At 37.3% G+C, this 18,526-nt stretch overlaps 1 protein-coding gene across 27 annotated transcripts in view; it reads left to right on the top strand.

Annotated features, from left to right (window-relative positions):
• CHRM2 (cholinergic receptor muscarinic 2) overlaps window positions 1-18,526 on the top strand; it is a 273,908-nt gene that overhangs the window by 70,876 nt on the left and 184,506 nt on the right. The window contains exon 4 of one of the 27 annotated variants that reach the window (XR_015796258.1): window positions 1,638-1,684. The exons of the other annotated variants lie outside the window; for them this stretch is intronic. The gene's annotated coding sequence lies outside the window, so the exon portion shown is untranslated. The remainder of the gene's footprint in view (window positions 1-1,637; window positions 1,685-18,526) is intronic. 27 annotated transcript variants of the gene reach the window in all.

Below are 18,526 nucleotides of genomic sequence, written 5' to 3'. Positions count from 1 at the left end.
GATACTCCTTATTTGAAACTTGCCAGATCCAAAGCAATCAAAAGATAGCTAAGAGGTCTGAGGCTTTAGACTCTCACATTTTAAATTATACATTTGTTATTTATAATGCACATTTGACTTTTACTTTGGGTTTTCTTAGCTAAAAAATATATACGATAAAATGAAAAATGTGGCCAAGTTTCTTCTCTAAATAGTGGCCCTGTTGTCTTCAAATACAAGAGTTATTAAGTTTTTTAAATGAAAAGTGTCTCAAAGTAATATTGTCAATCAAATTTAAAGATATTTGACATTCATGAAGTCATTTTCTAGAGCTGCCAAATGTTGAATTTGTGAGAGATTTCATTGCAGCTCCCACATCAGGATATATGTGAGAATTAAAATGCAGATGTTCTCTAACACTTTGTCTTGTGCTCTATTCATAAATATCAATGGATGTATAGAGCTTTTGCTGAATCCTGAGCTGTCCATCTAATTCTAATAAAAGTGACCATGCAACCGTAACAAACACATATTGTGCATCACTAAATAATCATAGAATTTCAGATGGAATCTGAAACCAAACTGCATCGTGAAGCCCCTCTGTTCAGGATTCCAACCATACTGTTCCTTCCCATGCAGTTTTCCATTCCCTACCCCCACCCCCAATAGTAAGCATTCCATTGTCTTTGAGATGTAGTGGGAGAGAATATACTGAGACTAGAATTTAACCTGGATATCTGTAAATTTGAACCAATCTAATTTGAATCATTGAATCAGTTTGGTCATTAATCTGATTCAGCTATTTCAGATGATTTGGAAAATTAAGCCTGTTTGATGCTTTGATTTAATTTTCAGATTCTATTTGAGATTATTTGATTCTCCAATTTCATATGATCTGACTTTGGAGAGTCAATTGACTTGCATTTGAGTTTATTTTTTCTGAATTGACAATTCATGGAGCTCTAATTTAACCATACATAAATGTTGAGGCATTTGGGGAGATGGTGAGAAGTTGTAGGGATAATATAAGCTCTAACTGATACTGAGCTCCATTCTGTCTTCTTCTCAGCCACACATTCTTTGACTTCCAGGGATAAGGGACTCTCAGTTTTGGAAGGAGTCAACCTCAGAGACTGATTGGGCTTAGGTGGGGGATTCCATAGCTGGATTTCACCCTACAAAGATGGAAGCGGTCCTCCAACCATAGTGAATGAAAATGTATTAATCTTGTGCTCCCTGGGACACTATCTCAAGGAGGGTTGTGCCCAGTGTAGACACACACACACACACACACACACACACAATTGTATTAGAAACTGAGAATATAAAACTGAGAAACTTCATGAATTGCTTATTACATTATTTTGTTTCAACAATGTCCATTATAATTAAATATTACACCAAGTTAGGTAAGGTTTAATTAACAGTTACCCAGGCAGGTGGCAACGTTTAGATGTCCTTAGCTAACCTCAAAAAACTAAGCAGGGTCAGACCTGGTTAGTACTTGGATAGGAAGCCACTAGGAAATCCCAGGGGTACAGGCTAGACTAGGAAGTTTTAAAAAATCAATTTGAAGGAGACTTTATCTTTTTAGGAGACAGTCAGCACTTCCAGTTCAACATAAAGGGTTTTGAAATGCTATTTCTTCATTTTTGCAGATATTAAGCAATAAGTAGACAGGATCAAACTGAAGATGGAAAGACTGGTAAGAGTCAAAGCCTTCAACTGCTGAGTTGAAGTGTTCTCTACCCACCCTTGAGTTACAGTTCCCATTGCTTATATCACTCCTGTATCTGTTGCCTTTATTACTGCAGTCATCTGATTTCACTGCAAGGTAATGGATGACAAAATCTAGCATGTTTTATACACCTTGAGACTACTTCAGATGGTATCAGAATAAGAGGGGAAAATATTGCTTTAACACCAAGTACAATATAGTTTTTCTCATTCATGGGCTGGGAATGAAATGAAGGCAGTGCCATGAGGACAGAGAAGAAAAAAGATGTTGCTTGGGCATGTCTGCCTTGATCAAGTTCAAGTGAGGAAAGGCCCACATATTCACGTGTTCAGATAGAACGAACCTTAACACCAACTTGCCATTACAAATAATGGATTTCTTTCCAGTGCCTTGGAATAATTTTTTTCCAAATGTTTTATTTTCCCTTGGGAGAAATGAAAAATGGGCCTGATGGCTAGGGTGGGTGGGGGAGAATCTTTGACTTGCAGAGAATAGATGTTTGTATTTCACTATGTTCATTGTAGAGGGAATGTTCTGCTACTTAGAATTACATCACTGTTGTCTCAGTGTTTTGTAAGTAAAATCCTCTGCGCTATGGCAATCTGTTCAGGATGAACAGCTGACTGGCCATTTGTTTCTTTCAGCTCTTGAAATTGTCTGTAATGACTGGGAAAAGAGAATGATGCTAACCACATGGACGACTGTATTACTGCACTGATGCTTTCATGCTACAGCAGTTGATCCTTTGCAAAAACTGAAAGGGTGTATACTTTATTGGGACAGTTGTCCTCTTACACCACATCAAAATAGCTGATGTTCAAAGGATCTTCAAAGATCTCTGATAGAAAGCCCTTCAGTTAAGAAATTGTTTCTCCTATGTTATTCCTAACTGATGGCATAAAACTGGAGGGGATTATTGATTTCTTAAAATAAGCTGTCCAAATGGAGAATGTTGGAGGAAACACAGTTTGGGCAGATTAGTGAATTTCTGAATGATGCCCTTTTGAGTTTTTCAAGTCTTCAGCTCTCCTAATTTCCAGTAAATGTAAAGGAGTTACTGCATAGAAGAGTGATGGGTGGATTGAGTTTATAGAGTTGTAGTCTCAAAATACATAGAGAGTACCAGTTTAGGGAAAGCTGCCTTAGTAGGTTAGGTAGAAGGTTTAAGAAGGAAGAACAAAATCCTTCTAATGTATATGGTTTATGTAATTGCTAATGTGTCTGGTTTATGTAATAAATCTAAATGTGAACATGGAACAAAACACAGAAAAAAAATCAAGTCAGTTAAAATCCTTTAAGCTTGGTTTGATACATGGCATTCCAATCACTATTCCTTGTTACTCTGACTGCTGGTACCATTAGGGTAATATTTGCACAAAAAGGAAGTCATGAGAAAGGTTCATATAGTCAAGAAATAATATCAAGAACAGTAAAAACTAGGATTTAGTACTTCCCTGAAGTTCACCATCCCATTTTCAGATAGTGAATGTTCTTCCAGTTTAGAAGTTTTCATCTGAGGACTTTCCTCCAGATTGGGGGTATTTTGTTTTCAGATGAGGTTTTTCAATCCACCTCTGGAAAGGAAAGCAAGTATGCACACACGTATGTATGTAAGTAGGTGCATATGTGCGTGTACACGTGGATGAGGGTAATTCATATGAGTTACAGTAAACTGTCAGGAAGACATGGGGAAAGGCATAGGTTTATTCCATATCTAGGAAAGATTTCTGAGTTCATACATCTCATATAACTGAATTCAAGAGTCAAGTGGGAACAAAGCTCATTTTTCTTGCTTGAGGCTTGGTGGCATGTTATATGATCACTGTATAGATTTCTGCATTGCCATAAGCTGAAGCAATATATCAAGTTGTTTGAAATATAATATATATGTGTATGTATGTATGTATGTATGTAATATCTCAGTGATAATTTCACCTCCACCTGGTTATAGGCTAAAGCTTACAAAAATATCTATCTATAGCTATATCTATCTTTGTAAGCTTTAGCTAATAACCAGGTGGAGGTGAAATTATTGCTGAGACATCTGTCTACCTGAGGCACCTTAAAAGCATTTTAGTAAGCAGAGCAAGTGATCTCATAGCTAGTATTAAGAGTCCAGATTCCCACGTATCAGATGGTATTGCTTTAAAAAGGTTTTGGGGAAATAAATCAGCTGTCTACTGGATATAGCTATTGGTCTATTGATGGGCACACATAGGTGTCTGTTCTTAACCACTAGGATGCCAAAATAATGAAATGTGCTTTGTGATATGACACAAACACCTTTTTTATTTACTCATGTTGCATACACATAAAAGAAAAGTGGTGTTTTGCACTGCAGTGATGTGCCACATATTGTATCACTGGTCCCCGTCATGTACAAATAGTCATTTTTAAATAAATGGATTCATTGCACCAAAGCATAATGCTTTTAGGTTCACATATAGTGTAAACCTCACCATGATGGCTTATAAACCATGATTTATGGTTTAGTGTATCATGTGAGCTCAGCCATACATGGGATGCAAATCCAGTCAGGGTCCATTTTTCAGAGAGCACTTGAAATTCTAAGCCATTCTGTTTTGGCATTGATCTCCCTTTTTATGTTAAAAATGTACAAAAAGTAAATTTAAATTTATAATTTTGTATATTTTACAGCCAAGTCAATCATATTGCAAATTTAGAGAAATACAACTATTGAAGGGCAAGTTTATTCTAATATGTATATTAATCCAGGATGTTCAAAACTTATTTGTTCACTTTAACAAACCATCTAAAAAAAAATTAGTATCAATACTGATTCTTCAGATAGGTTGGATTATAATTTCTATCAGTCCCAGACAGCTTTCCCATATAAAATATTGTTCTTTTGAATTCTACAGTTATAAACATAATCTCATGCTTCTTCTTAGTTCAGCTTTATTACGATTTAATGTATTTTAATAGTTCATAATTTGCTCTGGAATCTTAAAATCTTTTAAATCTGAAGTTGAAGAATTTTTTAAAGCTGTAAAAAAAGCAGGATACTTTTCAGTTTTTTGGAGAAATAAGGGCACACTTCTAACATGCTTGTTACATAGTGTTGTCACAGCAGAGATTTCTGTCCAGTTCACCTTATGATATGTTGTTGAAAGCTTCATCACAACTTTTCCCAACCTTAGATTACCAGTTTATGTGGTAATGCATCAACTGGTCATGTTAGATGAAAAGATGGGACTTTTCAGGAAGCTGTATCTCTCTTTCTTTGAGGTCCTCATAGGTCCTCCTCCTCTGATACTTGGTTTAAAATATAGTAGGAAAACAAACTACTGGGAGTGAGAAATCAGGGAACAGTAGCAACAGTGAAGAGAAAATTGGCCAGTGGAAGACAGAAGCACAGAAGAGTTTATCTTTTTTGTTCAACCTTACATATTAATTTCAAAAATCTGTAAAGCCTGAAGCCATCCATTGGCAACCTCTTCTTGCCCTGGGCACTATAGCTCACATGATGACCTGGTGCAATAAAATCATCATTCAGCACCACCACCAAAACACTAGTAGCTTTTAGGTATCTTGAAGAATGATCTTATGAAAATATGCTTCCTCAAGGTCTTCTGTGATTTAGAGAAGTGTTTTAAAAATAGAGGTTTTGGGTGAGGGGGGAGGACATTTCTTGGTTGAAATGCCAAGGCCCATCTTGATCCCACTGATCCATCCAAGTTCATATAATTGCTGTGTTGGCAATAATCCTTTAGGATTTCAGGCCATACATGTCTTTCACATCACTTTCATTAGATTTAGAGAAAGAGAATTTTTTGTTTTTGGTACATGTGTACTCCTGTTTAGCTGTGGTTGAACCATGCATGAACTACCAAGTGTTGGTATCTTTGCCCAGTGTTTCTGTATTTTTAATACTTGTGTAAAAGATGGAATTTCTATATGTTCAGCTTATCTTACATCAGAAGCTGAACATGTTGAAAATCTTCCTTGAATAATTACGTACATAGAAGCCGAGTGCTGTTTCGCTTTCACTTTAAGTGTTAGTACTTTTCTATGCAAAACCCAACCATCTGGAAGTCAGGCTAACTACTTTATTTTCACTCATTTACACTGTCTGTTTCATTGTGTTTTGTTTGGATTTGGCTTGGTCATCAAATGGCACACTTGAATGAGATGTACCCATAGTTCCCTTCTGTCTGCAGATTAACACACACACAGGTTTTGAAAGCAAGCTATAAAAATGATTATTTATGGAATTTTACAGCATATGGATCTCAGTTGGTGTGGTAATTTTTCACAGCTGGTGCTTGTTGAGTTGTGATATGAACAGTATGTGCTCTAACTGACTAATCAAGTTTCACCTTTCAAGATGCTACCATTTAAAGGCCACAGGAGCTCAGCAAACAATTCAGTAAATATAGAGAGAAGAAAACCTGTTTTGTGCAAAGGGATCAGATTGTGGAAATCCCTTATATAATGAAGGAAGCTCCTTACAGTATTTGGCATTAGGGGTCTTTGCATCGCATAGAATATTGTAGTATAAAATGCCCCTGTTTATTATTCCAGGATTCTTCGTCCTCTTGCAATTCCCATAATATCAGGATTCCATAACTAAAAACCAGGCTTTGCCTTCATGATGTGGTTTTAGGTCCTTTTCATTTTGGAATAAGATTACTGGCACGCACAGCCTAAATGTGTGTCCTTCCAGTGAATGGGAGGAGAAAAAGGTAGGAGGAAGTAGCAAACTTTGTTCCATCCTATTTCCACTATAATCATTTTCAGCCAGTAGGACTTTAGGATTTGTTGGTGTGCCCAAGTTTTGGAAGGTTCTAATTTCAAAATACTATGACTGGACTTTTAAATGCCTCTGTGTGTTCAGTTAAGCAAGCATTTGCCAGCATTCTTATCTTCACAGAATCATAGAAGATAAGGGTTGGAAATGACCTCAAAGATTATTTAGTCTAATGCCCCGCCTAGTGCAGGAATCCATTATTACAGCATACTCAGCAGATGGCCATCCAGCTGCTGCTTATATACCTTAGCAAAGGAGGTTCACCACTTCACAAGGAAACCTGTTCCATTGTTGAATAACTCTAAATTATTCCCAGTATCTGACTAAAACGTGCTTCCTTGTGATTTAAGTTCCTTGTTCCTTGTCGTGCTCTGGAAAACTCTAAAGAATTCTTTCCCATTTTCTATAAGACAGCCATTTAGATATTTGAAGACAGTTATCATGTCTCCCTGCAGTCTTCTCTTCTCCAGGCTCAATGCCTCCAACCATTTCTCATAAGTTTTTCTTTATACGCCCCATATTATCTTGGCTGTTCTCCTCTGGATGTGTTCCAATGTGACAATGCCCTTCCCAAAATGTGGTACCCAGAACTGAGTGCAATATTCTGGGCATGACTTTTGGTCATGATGCTACATTTCTGTTGATGCAGCCTAGGACTGCGCTTGAATTAGCTGCAGCTCATATCCTCAATTTTGTTGGTCATTGACCAAATAATCCTTACTATTATCTTCAATATGTATCATCTACCTTTTGTTTTCTCCCCTTTCTTCTGCTCCCTGGTGGAATCCTGTTAATACAGTGTTTGGGAGAAAGAGATAATACTAAGGAATTTTATGACAAGATAGCTCCATCATTTGATTTTAAAGTGAATTCAGCAAATTAACATTAGTTCTCCTGGAATCATAATGCTTTATATCTTGATGCTTTTCTTTTCCTTCTCCTCCTCCTTCTTTTCTCTTATTACTTCAATTTTGATGCCGTGGCTGCCTAACCCTATACCGATTCTGGGTGGCTTACAGATAAAAAATTAAAAGAAAACAAGGTACAGGTAGTCCTCGACTTATGAACACAATTGGGACTGGAACTTCTGTTGCTAAGTGATGCAGTCATTAAATGAGTCATGCCCAATTTTACTACCTTTTTTGCCATAGTCGTTAAGCAAATCATGCAGTTGTTAAGCAAATCCAGCTTCTCCCATTGACTTTGCTTATTAGAAGCCCCCTGGGAAGGTCACAAATGGCAATCATGTGACCCTGTGATGCTGTAGCTGTCATAAATACATGCTGCTTGCCAAGCACCTGAATTTTGTTCATGTGATTGTGGGGATGCTGCAATGGTCGTAAGTGAGAGGACCGGTCTTAAGACACCTTTTTCAGTGCTGTCATAACTTTGAACTGTTATTAAACAAATGGTCACAAATCAAGAAAATAAGACAACTGAATGGAGACAACTTCCCGCCCCCAAAAAACAGGAAAAAAACAAAAACTAATGAAAGGTGCTTGGGAGAACAACCAGGTCTTTAGCTGCTTGTAGAAAGTAAAAAAAATGTTCCCAGTATCATCTTTGGAAGCTTGATAAAATCTGGATGCACTGCAAGGGCCTTGAAACTGGTTCCACCATTCTTTTCCAGCTTACCAGGAGGTAGATGTGAAGGAAAAAAAGTTCTCTGAGTGGACTCTTCTTCCATGTCTGGTTTTCTAGAAGTAAATGAGAACTTGGGGTATGGGGAGTTGTTATTTCCTCTTCTTCACAATTACATTATTTGAATTTAGGAGATTTGGGAGGAAAAAAAACCCTCAGTTTCATGAACTCTAGAAGTGCATGGTACTTTTGAACATATGAGCATCTAGACTACATAGGAAGTTGTTAAGGTCACAAAGCCTATAATCTGTTGTAAGCCTTCCTTACAAGTGTTCATTTACTTATAAAATGGCAGGAAAAGCTGGTTAATAGCAGGAGTGAAAAACATTACAAGCAGTACTGCAGTTCAGAAGCGTTTAGGTTCACTGTCTGATAGAATGCAGAGATGGCCAGAAGAGCTTCCTTTTCCCATTGCAATGTCAAATGACCTTACAGTATGGTAGGGTCAAGTGATCACCCTTTCAGGGAAGATACAGGAGGAACAAAAGCAGACACAGGTTTTGTTTTTTAAGTAATAGTGAAATGCAGGGAACAAGATTTAATTTAACCTTGTCTGCCATTTTAGCAGCAGGTTTAAATGATTAATGCCTTGCTTATCTGTTTATTTATGGAATCACTTTATTGCCTCAGTTGATTAGGGTTCCAAATAATGCACAGTGATATTTGGTTATGTGTGATAGGTCCAGAGTGTTGCAGCAGCTTTATACTTTTGAACCAAAAAAATATATGAAGTCTGTAGATGTTTGTAATTGAATTTTTTGAGCCTGAGAACAATAATGAACATTTCCAAATACTTGCAGAACAATAGCGGATGAACGTTTTTTTGGGATAACCGGATCATCAAATAATCGATTAACATCCTCCCCTTTAAATCAAAACTCGGTTAGAAAGAAGATCAAAGGCAATAGGGAGGCCCCACCTTAACAAATTCACTGGTAAGTGAGGGCCAAGGTACACATATTTAATTTCTGAGATGTTAAAATCCAACCTCTTTTTTTCTTTCAATGAACCAGCATACTCTGAATCCATGAGAATCTTGCTTTCCTGGTGTGAGCTGCTATAAGGAGCTTGTCAGTGTTCCTCAATAGAGAGCATTTGAGAACTCTCCTTGTCCCCAGATGCTGAGCTTATAAGCAAATATCAGTATCAAAGCATACAAAAAGCAATTTGATGGCATTTATGGATCTTTGTTAAAAAAAAAAAAAAAGGCCCTTTTGGGCTTCACAGTATCTGTGTGCCCTTGAGAGATTTCCACTCCATTTACTGACCAAACTCAATTTTTTACTATTGTTAGCAATGCAGAGCTATTATGCTCTCCGAAAGAATGAGCTGAGTATTATTCTGACGCAGGGCCCATCAGCACAATTGCTAGCTAAAGTCTAATCACTGGGCCTTTATTGTTTGTGTTGACAAATGAAGGGGGAAAAGCAGAGAGAGTCATTTTCAGCCACACAGCTGGATTTTTAGAAGATGGGCAGGTAGGAGGCTTTATTATTTATGAACAGGATATTGACAGCTGGAAAACCCACACTGACATTAGACATTGTATTGGCCCATTTGTGTCAACACACTTGATTCCGAGACCCTGAAAGCCTTTTCACACTGTTTAATCCATTTCACTGTTGCTTAATCCATTTCTTAGTCATGCTGACTTACTGGTCATGATCCAGCCCTATGCACAGAGCAGGAGGTTTGCCATTGGTTGTGCTCTGAGACTGCTGTGCAGACAAAAAGCTCCACTAATTCACCATCTTGCAACCATGGGTTTAATTTCATGCATTTGATCATATCCTTTTATTTATAGCCAGACTTCACAAGTTGCTATGACTTTCAGCATAACGCAGCAAATGGACATTTTTTGTGGCATCAAATAATTGATGAATATCCTACCCATTAAATCAAGACTCAGTTAGAAAGAAGATCAAAGGCAATATGGAGACCCTGCCTTAATGTACTCACTGATAACTGAGGGCGAAGGTATACATATCCAGTTTCCAGGATTCTATAACCTAACCTCTTTTTTCTTTCAAAAACCCTGACTACTCTAAATCCATGAGAATTCAGTGTTAAACGCAATAACTAAACACAATCACATAATTTCCTACCTATAAGATACTGCACTGGCTGCCTCTTAAGCAACTGGGCCCATAAAAACCTGACCTGCTTAGCAGCCTGGTTCATAAAAGACTATCTCCTTCAGGGAACTCAACCACTAAGATCAGCTGGAGCAGTGCAATGGGTAGAGGTAGAGACTTCTTAGTCTGGCCCTCCTAGGGGAAATATGAAGACGTGAGAAGCTTCTGCTAAAACTACATGGATGTAGCTATTGAGTCACCAAGTGTTGAGCATATGAAATACCACTGTCATAGTAGAGAGAAGCATTATAATGTGGCATATTGAACTCCCGTTAATTGACAGCACAAATCATTTTTGATTATTTACTTCTGTCAGTCTTTTTTTTTTCCCCCTCTCCCTTCATGATAAAGCAAGGATTCACATTAGGGAACCTATGAATGTTGGTGGAGGCATTTTGATTAGCAGCTATTAGATAATTTTATTATCCAACAACCCATCCTGGCTTGCAGTACAAAAGACATACAGCTCCACTATAACAATCTATAAACAAGGATGTAGCTCTTCCCATTTCTTTTAAAGAAAACTAGATAGGTCCTCAGCAGAAGGTAAAAAGCTGAGAGTTAAAAGTTTTGACTTTGGCAAGAAGCATTTTCATTCTGCTGGAACGTAAGTATCCTGGGGTAAGTTTACAAGCATAATCATACAGCCGGTGGAGTGGCAGTCTTCCACTGGGCTAGATCCATTTTTGAAATCCATATGTTTAAGTCAGTGTACAGTAGTTGAGGCTTTCATCTCGACTGTACTTTCAATTATTTCCAGAGAAGAACCAGCTGAGATGTTGAGTTCAGTGAGAGACTTGCTGTGATGTGATAGATTGGTTTAAAAATCTAAGACAAATAGATACATTTTCTTGGTTGCCTCAACTTGTCCCTAATAAAAAAAAAATAGGAAAACCATCTTGGGCATTAAGTTTTGTTGCTTCAGCTCAGTCCACTAAAGTAATTAATATTTGTTTTTCTTGAAAGTGACACATCCTGCTAATGCTTGATATCATTTTATAAGGAGATATGAAGGGAAGTCATGGTGGCAGCACCATTTTAGTGGCAGAAGAGCTATTAATGTAATGCAGCCCTGGAAGGACAGATATCGTTAATAACCCAGCTAAGCTGCCAGAAGCCCAAGCCAGAACATCCATCATGATGTTGCATCAGACAGTTGCAGTGGTGGGGCAAATGGGAGGAAACGTTCTTAATTTTGCTACACAAATGTCTTGCTATCATCTAAGCCCTTGGAGTTTGTGTTGTGTATCAGTTTGGTAGCCCCTTGTCTTCTGAGGCCATTTGTCTACTTGTCTAGGACATCTTCATGTGGAAGTGAAAATCGGCAAGTATGGTAGAAAAAGAAATCACTTTCTGCTTCCATGCATCATCCACAGGTTGTCATTTTCTAATTGATTTTTCCTGTAAGCATCTTAAGTCTCCTTACATCAAAAGAAGAAATAAATGTCACTAGCAGTTTTAAAGTGAGAGAACAAATTCATCCATTTTTCAGCTATGTTTTTATTGATTTACAATGAATAGTAAACCTACAGTGAAGAATCAACTACCTTACCAAAGTAGTTAAATCTATTACATATTTTTTATTTGTTGTAAGTCTTCCACCCCTTTCAAAAATCTTCAAGTGAAGTTCTTAAAGGAATTTCTTTGGAGCTTCCCACGATGGTTTGAAAAAAGTATATGTACTCAAAGAGGCATCTCAATTTATTAGATGGGCATGGCAAATAGAAGGAGAAAAGCAGAATCATATTTCTAGCATTTTGATTCTGCTAGAAGGATTCTCCCTGACTGGTATGGATTAAAGCTCTACAGTTCCTTTTTTTCATTTTCATCAAGACAAAATCAAGTGAGATTTATCCAAACAGGGAAGAAGATTGAACATTATACAAAGAATTAATGTTTCTAAGCAGGCAGAAGAACTGCCAAGAAAACCCATGAAATGTGTTCAAGTCTAGTGATGCTACAGAGTCTTAGACGTTGGGATAGGATAATCTCTTTACTTTCTGGCGCAGCTTAAAAATAACCTTGCTCTTTTAGGAGCTGTTTTCTGTCTTTTCTCCTTGTATAGAACTTGGCTTTGGAAGCAATGATGGGAAGGGAGGAGAAAGAAGAGGATTTTTCTTGAGTCCTTCGTTGATTTGCAGTGTCTTGTCAATCAGAAATTTCCAGTAGAGGATTTATGGGAACTGTATTCTGAGGAGGGTTTTTGGCACAAGGAGGAATACCTAAAATTAAAACAATGTTTCTATTAACTACCCCACCCCACCTGAATTTTCATGGAATTCCTTTGTTTCCTCTATGCAGGACATTCCAGATTGACCCAAAACATAACTGTAAGCAAATTTGGAATTAACTCTAAAAGTGTACATTTCCTATTCACAATTGAAAATGCTTCCAGTCTACACATACTGTACATGTACAAATATTTAAATTCAGGAGGATTGTCTATATGCCTCAAACAACTCTAGCTACTATACTTGATTTAGTGAAGGATGTTCTGAACAACAGGAAAGGACTTCAAATACATTTGAATGAAAAAAAAAATAAAGTGCTGAGTAAAAAGATGACAAGTATCAAGGAAAAGATACAACTTAATTCTTATTTTGGTTCTGTTTTCTCTAAGAAGAGGATCTCCTTTTTACCTAGCAACTGGGAAGAGCCAGATGAAGCTTCCAGCTTGAGGTTGATTGAAACATAATCAAGGAATACTTTTTTTACTTTGAATAAGTTCATCTCCAGTACCCAATATCACAGATTGTCTGGAACATGCTGATTGTCTGGCTGATTTCTATCCATTATCTCTGAGAAATCCTGAAGCGCAAATGAAGTGCCAGGTGATTTGAGAAGAGTAAATATTGTTTCTAAAAAGGAGGAAAGGAGACTCTAGAAAGTACAGACCATTCTGTCTGACAGATACTTGGTAGGTTTTCAACAGATCACAAAGTGACCTCACTGTGAAAAACACCTGAAAAACAATGCAGTGATTACTATATTTAAACATGGTTTGGCAAAAATAAGTTTTATTTGGCTCTTCAGATAAAATCATTCTTATCAAACAGAAGAGAATTATTAAGTGAGGCACCATAAGACCCGGCACTGGATCCACCACCATCATACAATGTTTTCATTAATGATTGATGAAAATGTGGAGCATCTTATTAAAAAAAAAACCCTTTATGGTAGGGGCACTTCAGCAATGGAAATAAGGAGTTCATGAACTTCCCTTCACTGAGAACATTCAAGCAGACGCTGGACAGCTATATACTAGGAATGCTTTTATTTAGGATCTTGTACTGAGCAGTAACCTAAATGCCCCTTTCTAGTTCTGAGTTTCAGTGCCCTTGAGGTCTTTGCTATCATCATTTTAGAAATGATTTCCTCCTTTCTTTCCTTTCAGGGACAGAGATTTAAATTTGCTTGAGCCCTGTATTCTCCCTGCATATATTATTGTATCATTTCTCATGCATAGAAACAGAAGACAATTGTAATATTGCCATTAAAGTTTTAATACAAGTTCCATTGGTTTCTTAGAGAGGCAATATCTCAGGTGAAGATTAACTAGTGTTGTAAACAGTGGCTGGGCTGGCTAAAATGAAATGTAAGGAAAAGCACTGGGGTGGTTCTTGTCCTTGCTCAAGTAATTGGAAGTTGTGATGTTTCATTCATGATTGATACTTGGATTGCTTTTACAACACTGTTAGCAAACTGCTCCTGTCAAAACAGACCAAGCTTCTTCCTTCCTTTCCGGTAAACATGACAATACTCTTAAATTTCAGTTTCTTCTTCTTTTTATGTGTATTATGATAGCATTTCAAAAAGCCACAATCAGCATTCCATTGTGCATAAAGCTACACAAAGAGACAAGCCGTTATAACCTCTGCCCTTGCAGTTTAACTGGAGCTTTAAATCTCTGAAATGAAATTGGTTTTGCAATAAGCTCAAAGCTGCTATTCAATATGTTGGGCTAATGTGCAATGGGTATCGTATCATATCAGTCCATTTTACAGTGACTCTAATGATGTTTAACAGTGAATATCCTCACAGGGAATGTAGGTAGATTTTTCTTCCAGTTCTTAATAATCTTTTATTTTTTTAGATCTGTTTAAATTATCAGATTCCAAAATGTTTGTCAGGTATTCCCTTCTATACTCACCCACACTCAATCTGGGATGCTTAAGGCACCTGCCAAGTTCCCCCCACCCCAGCTGTTTACATTTTAAAAATTATTTTAATTTAACAGTTGGAAAATGGACAAGGCCAAGTCAAACCCAAGCATCATCTTTATTTCCAAGAATGCCCTAATTTTATTAGGCTTCTATCATTATCTTTACTTCCTAGAATGGGAAAAGGTCCCATAAGCTTTCTTGGAAAATAGAAATGATGGGCAGCCATGGCCCATTACTTTATTTAGAAGTGTACACATCTGTCAAGACAAAGAAAAAAAGGAAAGCAGGAGGGAGAGGGCATCTTTGTGGCAATAGCATTAACTGATTCTATACCCATGGCAGGAATGGGTAGCCCCCTCAGCTACTTTGCAAAACTGTCTGCCTGAAGTTCTCAGAATTCCTTAGCATTTAGAGCTACTATATCTGGACTGATGTCAGCCTTACCAGGTAGACCAAACAGGAAACACGACCAGATAAACGAATTCTACTTTATTGTAAAGCTACGTTAACAGAATCTTGCAAGTCTGAAGTATCCCACTGTCACCTTTACAGCCCAAGAACTTAGGGAGAGTCTCTTCTGAGCCTCTTGCTCTGTCCATTATCCAGCTGAGGGTTATGCTGTCTCTTATCTGACCGTTCCCTAGGCAGCATCCCTTTGTCCTGTCTCCCAAGGTCTTTCCCACACACCATTACATCTATGAAATACAGATATCCACTAGAGGGCAACAAGGAGAATTGGTATGTGGGCCCAAAAGTGGTTCAAATAGGCAAGTTGGCACTGTAAATTTGTTCATCTTTAAAGTACCAGATAATGCTGTTGTTTTCAAATTCAAGTATATAGATTTGTATATGTATAAAAGTCAAATTTTAGCTCTGTTGATTTTGGGGTGACATTCAGGTATATCCTCAAACTCCAATATAAATCAGTAGGTTATTAAATACTGAACTGTGTCCTACTCAAACACTTTAAAAATCTTTTGAGTTTTCTCTGGGGGTAGAGGGCACCAGAAATGGAAAGTGCCTACCTATTTCTTCCAGATATCTTGATCTGAGACCTTTTTCTTTCTTTTTCAAGTAACTCTGAGGAAATATGTGTCAAACTAACTTTTAAGCTTCAACCATAACCTGAAGCTTAAATCAGTCGAGAAACAGAAATCTGTCCTAGGCTGGTTTCTTCATACAAGCTTTACTTTTCTAGCATCAAAATGGGAGAGGAGACAAAAGAGGTGAATGTAGGGAAAACACTCATGTCCTGTTATATATTCACCAAAATTATAATAACAAAGAGTGACTAGGGGAGCAAGGCTTAATATGACATATTTAATATGATTGATTGATTGATTGATTGAGATATATATATATATATATATATATATATATATATATATTAATGTGATACATTTCTACTCCATCTCCATTGAAATTACTCTTTGTTATCCCAGACTCGAATACTTCTGGCCCATTAAAAAAAATCTAGATCATTATTACAAACACTGAAAAACACATATAAAAATCATCAAGAAGGAAGAAATGAAAAGACTAGAACAGTTCATGGACATATTTACTTTGCACATTTGTTCCTCAGGATTAATTTCATTCCAAAAATTAGGTCTAGTGGGAATTGGGTTTCTTTTTGAATTTACTATTTTTATTTGGTGTGCACCTAACCCTACATCCATTTGGGATGCTTTCATCAGGGAGAAAGGAATCAGTCTTTGGCTGCAATTTTGCCATGTTTGACTGGCCATGCTGGCTGGGGAATTCTGGGAGTTGAAGTCCACACATCTTCAAGCTGCCAAGGTTGAGAAACACTGGTCCACATATTTCCATGAGATGCCTAGAAATGAATGCCTCTGCATGCACCATCATCAACATTGTTATAGTACGATGTGCTATTGCTTTTCTTCCCCACAATGAAATGCTTTTTTGTAGCATAGCAGGCAATCACATCCTTTTCTGCTACTCCAACACACTGAAAAAAAAAATGTATCCCAATTAATGGCGGCCAGTGCTCTTTGGTCTCCTGTTTATGATGATTTTTCTCTGATGTACTAATCTCACAAATGGAATTATTTTTAATTGTGGCATTTATGGATGTACTGGCTGACTGAAAAGTGAACTGAATAAATATTTAGATCAAGCATGCAATTAAAAATGGGCTCAAATTTTATGAAAACTTAGAAGGCACCCCAGAGCAATATAGATTCACAATATTAGTTATCCATTGCCATTCTTGTATTCCATTTTAAAATTGGGACTATTTTCGGGACCCAATATTTTGACTTAAAATTCCTTTGGAATGAATAACGGAGATCGATGTGTCTCTGTCTGTGAGAGAGAGACAGAGAGAGAGGAATGATCTCCACTCACCAATTCAGTTAAAAGCTACTTCAGTCTCCCTTCCTGCATACAGAAAGAAACAAACACGGAGTTGCACTTTTGGCTGATCAGAAAATGAACGGAAAGTCCACACTTTAAAGTTAGTGATGTTGCCAGCTATAATCACTACGAGAGCAACTCTTCTGGAGGGTGGGGGAGAGATTATTTGCTTTTCATTGGCTGCAGCCCAGCATAACATTTTGTAGTTCTCAGTCATTCTGCAACGATTTAGAAGGGATGGTTGGTGGGGTGGGATTGGAATTAGAAGAGGGTATATCCAGAGGGATGACTGCTAATGCTAATGATGAAAAAGGAGTGTGAGTTATTCAGAAACGACAGAAGAACACGTGGGGAAATAAAATTTCACAAATTTTATAGGTAGGAGGCAGCATGATAAAATGTGCAACTAGAAGCATCCAAAGTTAAGGAAGAAAGGACTTCTTCTCTTATCTGTAAACAAAAGCAGGAGCTGGGGTACCTGCATAGCAATTGCCTAAAGGATTAACAGTTACTGTGCTTCCCCTGAAGCCATTAACCGTTTCTAAGTGGTGCTGCACATTAAAATAATCCGTTTATGATAGTACAAAATGCAATTGCTGGATGAAAATTACATTCTGTAAATTGCAACAAAGGTTCCAGTGCCATCATGATGATGCTTTTGCTTAGTATTTGTTTATTGCATTTAGCATACATTATCTTCAAGCCCAGTGAAATTAAGTTACACCATCCCAGTGAGTCATTTGGGGGGATAGATTAAAGACATAAAAACCCATCTGGATCAGCCAGCCAGCCAGCTATCTATTCTCATGTCCTGATTTAAGGCAACCAGTTGCAGGCCTTTAGAAACCCCAACCTCAAAATTTGAAGTTGAGGTGGTCAAAGGTAACCATTTCCATTTCTTCCTATTTCTCATTTTTCTACTCCTTTCTCTCTCTTCAAGCATTTTTATTTTAATGTTTGATTTTAAAGTGTTCATATTTTGCAAGCAGTTTCCCTAATATAAGATTCCTTTCTGTACCTCCTTTTCACCAATATAATTTGTGTGGTTCTTTTCTCTAATGCAGTGTTTCTCAGCCTTGGCACCTTGAAGATGTGTGGACTTCAGCTCCCAGAACTCCCCATACTGGAATTCCCCACACATACACACAAAAGGAGATAAGTTGAGAGCATGATGGGCCCAAAGTCACCAAGGAGTGGCCTTGAACCTCAGTCCAATCCTTTAACTGCTACATAACACTAAGTTTTAGTTCAGACATGGATTTAGACATTCAGGCAATCCAGGTTCTTTCCATCTTTAATACAATGCAGTATTAGTATTATTACTATTTACCAGCTCTATATGTTTTACCTTATAATACAGCAATAGATACATTTTTTTTGGATTCAGGCTGATATAAGGCATACCCCTATCAAAAATATGTTTGTATTGTACTTCTTTGGCAGAATGCTTGGGTTGTATCTTGTATTTATTTACTTACTTGCTTTATTGGTACTCTGCCTGTTTCTAAAGGCTGTAGATGGTTAACAATTAAAAAAAAAATCACCAACCAAGCCAAATACCCACCCCAAATACTAAATAATCTACACATAAAAGAAACCAATACAGTACCAAAACTATAGAAGAAGGGGGAGATGTAAAAACATGCACCAGCCTAAATCTGATCTACAGTCCCAGCATGCCCTCCTTCTGGGCTTGATGGAATAATCCGGTCTGAACTGA

Source organism: Python bivittatus, unplaced genomic scaffold (assembly GCF_059951505.1).
Source record: "Python bivittatus isolate LINGU-HERP-01145 unplaced genomic scaffold, Pbiv_v1 ctg000330_np1212, whole genome shotgun sequence".
NCBI lineage: Eukaryota > Metazoa > Chordata > Lepidosauria > Squamata > Pythonidae > Python > Python bivittatus.
Note: the sequence above shows the minus strand (reverse complement) of the source record. Positions and strands in the feature narration are given on the sequence as shown.